This window comes from Athene noctua, chromosome 3 (genome assembly GCF_965140245.1).
Source record: "Athene noctua chromosome 3, bAthNoc1.hap1.1, whole genome shotgun sequence".
NCBI lineage: Eukaryota > Metazoa > Chordata > Aves > Strigiformes > Strigidae > Athene > Athene noctua.
In genome coordinates this window covers 4,911,796-4,921,519 of record NC_134039.1, presented here as the reverse complement: position 1 = coordinate 4,921,519, position 9,724 = coordinate 4,911,796, and positions in this window count along the sequence as shown.

The following is a 9,724-nucleotide window of genomic DNA, read 5'->3' as shown; positions in this document are numbered from 1 at the left end:
AGGCTCTTTCAGCGGCCCCTGTAAAGCGAAGCACCGTGGGTTTCTTCAGAAAAAGGCAAACGGGTTCACAGCCCTGCCATATGGAAACTGTCATCGTGCTGCCGTGTGTAAGTCTGGACTAGATAGTGCTGCTTTTCTTAAATCTCACATTTTTTCAGCTTCTCAGAACCTGTGAGGTACAGGTGTCTGTCAGGGGATTTTGTAGCAATGTATGTCTGGCCACATGCAAGAATCACATAATCATCTTGGTTGGAAAAGCCCTTGAAGCTCCTCCAGTCCAACCACAAACCTCACACTGACCATTCTCAACTCCACCAGATCCCTAAGCACTATATCAACCCGAATTTCTGCTTTAATCTGTTCAAATGACAACATTCTCCTAATATATTTTACCCTTTAATTAGTAATACGGCATTGCACAATGACTTCACCCACTTCAGCACAATTGTTGTTCAGAATGCATTCTTATGAATGATGGATTGTGCTTAATTACTAATGTTAATTAGAATATAAACCTTTCAATTACAGATTTCCACAAGATTTCTGTTACTTTCACAATTTTTGAATGATGGAATGCCCATCCCCTTGTTAACAGCAGGTGGAAAAAGGCCAAAACAATGTGATGAAATTCTTAATAGCAGTGTTAATTGCTCCAAACTAAAATCAATTAATTGAATTCCTTAAATCTTTAAATTCTCAAAAAGTTAATTCTGAAGACAAAATGTCCAGACATCAAGGAGAGCAAGGCATCTAAGTGAGGATTTGAGCTTCAGTGCCCAAAGAGGTTGAATCTGCCCTGAATTACAAAACTGAATGTTGCTAGTAGCTGCCTGGGCACACTTCTGTAGGCAGAGGGTATATATATTCTTCATGTTATACACACGGGATATATACAATTTCACTGATTATCATATAATATGGTCAGAAATAGCCCTTCTAAATAATAACTGCTTTTCTGATTTAAAAAAAAAAAATGTTATTGCATCTTCATTTTCAGAATATTTATCAGGCACACCCTACTGTCTTCACAGCGATGTGTCACCATCAAGGTCAGGAGAAATACTCTGCTTATGCACACCTATACTCCTATCTATATGCTCATGACAGAAATCTTGCCAGTCCCTTTATGCACATGAAGACAAAATGGAGTATGATATTAATATGTGAAGTTTGATAAATCTTCGATTTACATTAATGCTTAATATAGTTAGTGAATTTTACAAATACTAAGCGATGACTTAGGCAGCCTTACTGAACTTCTGAAGTCCCACTGTATTTTCTCACTGCAATGTTCTTCCTTAGAAGGCACTCTGAATTTTATCTTATTTTCCACATTAGGGTAACACAAGAAGAGATCTTTTGTTGTTGAAAGCATGCAGTGCCAGTAACAGAACAAGATCCAGCTGCAGGTGTTATGTGTTAGCTAGGAGTTCCTGTTTCATGACTTCAGCATGGGTCACTTGCATGTGTTGGGTTGCAGTATCAAAAGTTACTAATTTATTTTAAAATACTCTTCAAATTTTAAATGCTTTTCCTAAAAAGAACCCAGTTAGTCACAATTACTGTTTAAATGTTAGCTTTCAGTAGAAGGGTCCATGTTCAACACACTGCTGCTTGTGTTAGATTTCACTCAAGAAAGTGAACATCTACTTCAGAAGGGTTTTCTTAAAGAAATGTTTATGGGATGTTCTAACTGCTAGAATAAACAGCTCTCAAGAATCGCAACTTCACCCAGAATCTTTACTGTCAAGGCAGCCTCTTTTCTACAGCTACTTTTAAATAGATCAAATGGTGTCTTATGACAGATTTCTTTGTTTAATTTATTTGACTCAGCCCAGCTAAACACAGTCCCAGTTTTCCAAAAGATGGACAAAACTGAAGTGCCTCAGATCCAGAGTGTCTTTGCTGTACTCCTCATAATCTCAGCTGATTCATCTGTCTTTTATCACTTGTTTGTAAGCTGCTGATGCTACAGTAATACAAATAGAATGAAAAGGATCTCTGCAGCCACCAATGTCTGCTAAAAATCTTCTGTCAGGACTCTCTCCATTCCATCTTCTCCAAGAAATGTAGACCTAAAAAAATCCAGTCCACACAGTAAGAGCTGACTTCCTGTAAAAGAAAAGCAAAGGAAAACCCGCCAGCATTGTTATTAGGAGGTGCAAAAGAAACTGTTTACAGTAACGAATTTCTTATTTTTTCCTGGAATTGAATCATACGGTGTTTACATGACAAGATACTTGAGTTCTTCAGTATGTCCTCTGCTGTTTATGGTTATTTCTCTGTGATGACATAAGTCCATTTTTTCTCATCATTATTAGCCCTGTAATACTTGAGACAGAATTATTATTTTTAAAACTGAAGAAAGAAAAAAAGGAGAAATAGATGCAGATAATAAAGATCCAGTTTCTCTACAAGTGACCATGAGACAGAAACACGAATGCATTACAAATACAGTATTTATTTTTTTTCATGCACCATCACTAGTTACTAAAAATTGCTACATAGATGAAGTATTTTGTTGCTATTTATTATAGCTTCTACTTATAATTATTTTTGGCAGATGTGCTGTTCAATTAGTATGTCTGTGGTCATTTTTTTAATTTATTCTTTTTTCATCCTAGCAAGCATTTCCAGAAATCTAAACAAAAACCTGTAATCTGTATTTTTATAATTAAATGCTTCATCTGAGTGGCTTTTCATGAGCAATAGCTTAATTCTAGCACAGAGAAACTAATTAAGATTAAACAGGTATTCGTAACAGTACTGATGTAGTGACCCACTTACATTATCTTGAAATCAACAGACCTGTAGACGGCCCTTACAGATTTACCCCAGGATATATTTTTTATATACCTCTTTAGCAAACAAGTGTTCATCCTTTATTTTGAGATGCACACACATTTAGAAAAGCATTTCCAGTTACAGTACAACTGAAGCCACTTTATTCTTACTTGAAACTATGATTTTGCATAAAAAAATGGTATATGGGAAAAAAGAGCAGACGTTATTTAGAAACTCATAAGCAGAAAGATACTGGAGATGTTCGATAAGTGTGTGTTTGCTGTGTATAGTCAAATCACAGATTATGTTACTACTATTTCCCTTTTTCCATTTTTGTGATTTCCCATCTTCTTAGTGAAAAAGCCAGCATTTCCAAAGGCTCTGTCATCTCTCTCAATAAGAGATTATGGTTCCTCTTTAATTTTTCCAGTCAGATCCAATTTCACATTGATCATTCAATAAGCAAAAATCTACTGGTGAAAGAGGGAATTTGCAGTTACGATCGAATCCCACCTCTGTTTAATATTCTGAGTGCACAGAGCAGTGTCAGGGTAATTACCACATTGCTGTGTAATACCCTCTGCCTCTACTCAAGCTAAGTCAACCTTCGTTGGATTTACTTGCTTGGAACACAGTGGGAAGACACTTGGTAAACCTCTCTGTAATTGTGCTCTTCAAATCTGTGCAGAATAGATTGTGAATGCTGAAGCCTGACTTTCTGGTCATGTTGCACATGTGCACTGCATGTTACATACTCAAGAAGCAGTCAAGAATTTAGAACTACCAGAGAAAGTAGCAGATAGTTGTCTTTAAAAAGTTACAGAAGGTGGAAGTAAGAAATAGGAGATTTCCTGCTGAGGATGTTCTCCCTTTTGGGAATGAGGTGTTTCATTTCAGAAGATTTACTGCCTCAGACTCCAGATTAGTATGGAAAGAGAAGGTAACATGGACATGTTACATTAAGAATTTTAAGTTTAGTTTACTTCTTTTTAATATCAGCTTGATAATCAATTAAAGGTTGTACAAAAGACCCTACAGAAAAAGCTTTGTGGAAATCTTTCATTAAAATTAGCAGAATGTCTTAACTCATAAATGTAAAAATGTATAACTGCACTTATCCTTAAAGGATTATTGTCATCCTTCCGAACTCTTTCTTCAGTTATAACATGTAGCTCCTACGTAAAAAGTCTCTCCTGAAGCAATAGTTACATTTTGATCAATCTTTTCAAATATATTTGTAATAAGCATCCACTTTTAATGGTATTCTGTTACAACCTCAGTACCAATAACAGTATCCTTCTCCTCCAGTGCATCACTAATGATTTAAACATACCCAATAATACAATGCTAGGACACTTAATATAATTGAAGATAGGAATCAAGTAACAGTTGAGGTTCACTGTAGAAGAATTTATATTGTCTCTTATTATTTGAAGGCTCTCCATGACTGCTATCTGATACCTCTTCATCAGTTAGAATAGGTACAATATTTCAAGCAGTAGTTTTGTCTTCCTTTTATGCAACATAAGCATATCGACAGATACTTTGCCCTATGTGGCAGCAATTTATTTTAGTTCATACAATTTAATGACTGTTTTTATTCTTATTTATGCAGGTATCAAAAATAATATGGGTTGCCATTAAGATATACTATGATTATAATCAGTTTAAGAATTCTGCTGTCCTAGTAAAGAGCACTAGACTTAAAGACCAAGCACACCTTAAACTGCACACCAAGCTGTTCTCTATTGTCCAGGTATCATAACATGACATCAGCAGAATTTGGCTTTAGCATTGCAAAATATAACTGTCATGGAGTGCATTATAATTATTTCTTGATTTACAATAGCACCTAAAATGACAAGTAGGATCAGGACCCTATGATGCTGGCTTTCAAAAAACCAACATTTTCTTAATCGGCATATAATGCCAAGTTAGAAAATGTACTTTCATGATATAAACTTCTCTTTATTCTTAATATTTCAATTTAACAATTCCCTTCTTTCCAAAAGCCTACTGAAGTGACAGTATCATTAGCAAGGTCGCGTACTTTGTCACATCTGTTTCATCTCAGTGCATGGTTATTGCTGTGCCTAACGAGCTCAAGAACAATGGTGCCTGAAGTCATGACACCCCAGAGTTATCTCCTTTCTGGATCTCTCAAAAGCTTGAATATCAGATCTCATTTTGCTGGGCCCAACATCGTCTTTACCACACAACCATTAACCAAGGAGATCACTTCTCTGGGTGAATGAGAGTGACGTATGCTTCCATAGCACATAAACCCCCAGTGGCATCGGTGCAGCATCTGTCTGATAGAAATTAATACACTTGAAATTTAGCTGAACTATGGTGCAAAAATCATGGAACTGAATCCTTTTCACAGGAAAACATACTTCTTTGTCAACTCTTCCCCTTCATCTCCAGCTTTTATCTCCCCTCTCCTTGTAGTGGGAGACAAGTAGCAACAGGATACCAAGCGAGAGACGGAGTCACCAAATATATATTCCTCATGGAAAAGTGAAATTTATCCTGCAGCATTCTGGAACAATAGTTAAGCCACACAAGTAATTTGCTTATCTGAGGTTTTTCACACAAAATTAAAAAAGTACCAGCCGAACACATGAGATCCTTGCTGAAAGTGGAGTAGAAAAAATGAAAATGTGTACATTTGTTAAGAGATGAGTGTTGGACTACTGGTGACCCATCAGGACTCATGAAAACAAGAGAAAAACTCAGAAACAAAGATTCTGAAAATTCTGATGTTTTGTGTGAGAACAAATGGATGGTTGGATTGATTCCCACCACCATGTTCCTTCTTTCAAGTGTAAGGAATATCAGATCTTGCCTAGAAATAATATGCTGGTCTAAGGGTAATTAATATCTAAGGTCTTTAAGGTAATTGATAACTAAGGTCTTTTGTGAAATAAGGGCAGTGTTGACTTAGAGTTTTACTTAACTGGTGACACACGAGAAACAGCACAAAAGCAAAGAGTTAACAATGAATAAAAATAATTCTGTCGCTTGTCTCTCCTCATCCTGAACCATATAGCAATTATAAATTTGGCAAGATAAAGAGGTAAAATAGATAAACTAGGAAGCATTCACTCTTCTCATATGTTCGTAATGTAAGGATTTATCTGCTGTTTATAACTACTGAGCTGTAAAGTTTTTAAATCTGCTTTGGAAATGTTCCCTTCAAAGACAAGCTGTTCATAACGCTAGTCCAAAGGAAGATGGGTGACATTTTGTTCAGGGTTTCATCTTGGTGAGTGAAAAGCTTAACCGTTTGTATCTGTTCTTCTGGGACACTGTTCTTCATGCACTGCTAGCATAGGTGCCCCAGCTGGCCTTGGAACAGATTTATTGTTGCTAAACTTGGTTGAAAGCTAAGTGGAACAGGCCTGTTGTGGCAGATTATTGGGGGCAGGTGGCAAACTGATAGGGCCTGAAGAGATGGAGGGGTCTCACCTGATCTGAATGGCTCACGTCCATCTTCTGCCTGGCCTGTTGTTTTCACACATAGCCCTGAACGAGCATCAGGTAACACCGATTTAAAGGACAAGTGTTCAGATTTTCCATTTCAGTTTTTAGTCTTTATAAATGGTGGTATAATTTGAATTAACAAATCACAGAGAACATTTAAGTATTTGCCAGGGTCACCATTTGGGAGAACCGTTCTTTATTCACATTGCTGCGACCTGTGCTGTGCCGTGCTGGCTTTATACCTCATTCACACACATTTCTTTTCATCAGAGATGCTTCCCACGGTGACACTCAACATTCCGCAAGTACACTCACCTTCTGTAAGGACACACTAGCCCATAGCTATTTGATGATGTAAATCACTTGTTGGGATTCTGCGAGAGAATGGCCATGTGAGCAATCCTGCGTGAGAACAAGACTGATAAGAGCCTCAGCCGAGCAAGAATGCGATAAGGATGTGACCCTGAATGAGGGGGGAGAAACTCGACGAGACAAACAACCCCCGGAAGGGGTTGGGACGGAAGAGGAAGTTCCACAAGGCAGGAAGCCTGGAAAGGCTGATGTGGCACTTTTTATCCAGTCTTAAGAAGGTTTAAAGCGCGGGCTAAGTTAACTGTGCAATCTTGAGGGCTTGTACTGCATGTTACTCACGTGTGCGGGAGAACATTATAAAAGGGCTGAATTAGTTGTAATAAAGGGGCATTGCTTGATCTCATTGGTCGTGTGCGTGCTCGGCTCTCCCGCAATCACTGATTTGAGAGCAAACAGAAATAAGGGTAGGAGCTCCCAAGTGTTAGTTTCCCAAGCAACCTAATCGGAAGAAGCATTTTAAAAGTGGGAATTCCTGTATTTTACCACGACTGACTGAAGAAAACCTTACACATGCACCTTGCTGGCTTGTGGGAGGCGTGATCTGGGAGCACTTCTGCACGTCATACGCTTCGTACGGTTTTTTTGTGGGAGTTTAACACGATTCAGGTTGACTCCTAGTTAAGTGCTGGGGGTTACCTGTGATTTTGGGGAGGGGAGGGCAGGTGGGACTCGCGGGGCGGGAACGTCTCGTCACTCTCCAGGGTGCTGAACCCTGTGCACGAAGGAGTCACCCAGAAGCACCTTCGACAACCTCTTGTGCTTTCCCCCTCTTGTCATTCCTACAGCCTGAGGACAGCCACGAGAGCTGTGATTGTGGACAGTACCATTGGGTGTATACAGTTATACAACACTCTTTTTATTTTCAGACCAAAAACTGCATCCTTCAAAGGAAGGCGCTCGTTTTCTCAACAGGAATTTTACACTGCGTCCTTCTCACCCTTCCATTTGGGTTGCATCTTCACCATGTTGCCCAGTGCTTTAGTATGGAACATTTAGTAGCATTATTGTACCTGCCACTGCAACCAGCACTCTTCCCTCTTCATTGCACAAAATGGCAGAATTTGCCTGGATAGGATGGATGGTTGGGGTAAAAGAAAGAAATGAATGAAACAGAATAAGCAAAAGGAGGTATACCATGTAGTTGGTTTCAGCTTGGGTTTGCTATATGTCTGTTGCCAGTGGTTTTTATCTTAAAAGAGATGGCTATTTTTCTCTGTCTTTATGGTCAAAGGCTGCCGAATAGCTTTTAAACCATCCAGTCAAAACCAGAATTAGAGACTTCCAAAAGAGAATTTCAGTCCATATGCTTGTAAAGTTGATGACATTTCAAAAATGAAAAGGATGGTTATGGTAGGAACAGACAGACAAACTGATCTGGAAGTTGCTATTGGTTCCCCCTATAATAACCATGTGAATTAATGAATTATTATTTCCACCAGGCAGATAGAATTGTTTAATTAGGGTCAGCATAACAACCATATTTTAAAGTATAAGATCTAGTTTAGATCTTATACTAAGATCTAGTATAAGGTCTATACATATATATCATAGTAAGATACTGACATTTTCTTCACATCACAGCTGTTAATTTCTTGCAAAACTTGCATTTTCTGTTGTTGATTTGGTTTTTGGTTTTGTTTTTTTCATGTAAAACATTTTATTTTCAGTTTGATCAGAGAGAAAAAAAAAAAAACCAAACAAACCAAACCTGTGTAAGTGAAGGAGTCACCTTAATGTCTTACAACAATTCCATCATGGAAATGAGAGATTTATAAAATTGTTAGATACTACTCTGGGTCAAACAGCCAGCCTTACAGACTATCTATATTAACACTAAAATAATGAAGCTGTGCCAACATGCATAAAAGGCCATTTGGCATTTCAGATCTTCCCCCATGTAGGAAAATGCTACAATATTTTTTACTTGACAAACCGTTGGCAGTGAATGGAAGCTCAGTGTCACAATCTGCTGGTTTTTTTAAGTACCATCCTCCCAGTATCATAGTACACAAGTCATGATAATCTTAACTGATCTTCAGCCTGTCCTTGCGAAGAAGAATAATGGTGTTCATGGTGCACATGACTTGGATTTCAAAGTGCTCTACAGACAACTGAACTACCTGACAGATTTGCAAGACAGGTATTACCCCATTTTCAATCTGCAGTTCAAAAATGAAGCGTACAGGAAGTGCTGTTATGTGAACTTGGAGCTCAAGCCTATACCCCATGCCAAGATCCATAATTCCTCACTTGGCTTTGTTTTACAGTCCCTTCTAAGACCTTTGGTTCACCAGGCTGGGAAGCTCCAGCAAAAAGCAAGGGTTGGCATTTTGGCCCTTACGGGCAGCCTGGATGCAACTAGTTCAAGGCACACAACATGCTGAATTTGTGTCTTAACATGATCATTGCTAAGAAAAAATTCTATAGTTAAACCAGAATGGTCCATGGCATTCAGCAGTCTCTTGTCTTTTAGGTATCTGGTTCTGGAAGTGGAATTCACAAACCCAAAGCGGTTATGCAGAAAGCTTAGGTCCTGAGAATGGAATTTGAAATGAACAGAGGAGCATGGGAATGTTTCACAACTCTATTATTTACTGTTCAAAATCTTTTCTAGCATTTGGGTTCCATATTATTCCTTTATGTTTCTTGCATGACTGATTAATGTGTTTCTTCTAAAATACAACCCCCGGAGGAGATACTGATGGTGATAATCAGTAGAAAATGGGTTTCGTCCTGTGTTTAGGATAGTTTGCTGAGAAGTGTCTCTTGTCAAGAAGGGATTTAAATCTGCATCTCAAACCCAGACATTTCCCTGTGCCTCCTCACCCTGAGCTTTTGGCTATAAGTCATCATGTTTCCTGTGCTTAGTGCTAAATACCGTGATGTCACTGTGGGGTAGAGATGCTCTTTGAGTATGTGGGCTGCATCAGGCACATCAGGATTAAATGGGAGATGAGAAGTGAGCCCAGCTGTAAAAGCCACACTTTTATATATATGCAGTTGCAGGGCGTTATATGAATATATAATTTTACTGGGGAAAACTTCAGCAGTTAGACATTCCTGAAATCATGCATTTCCATTT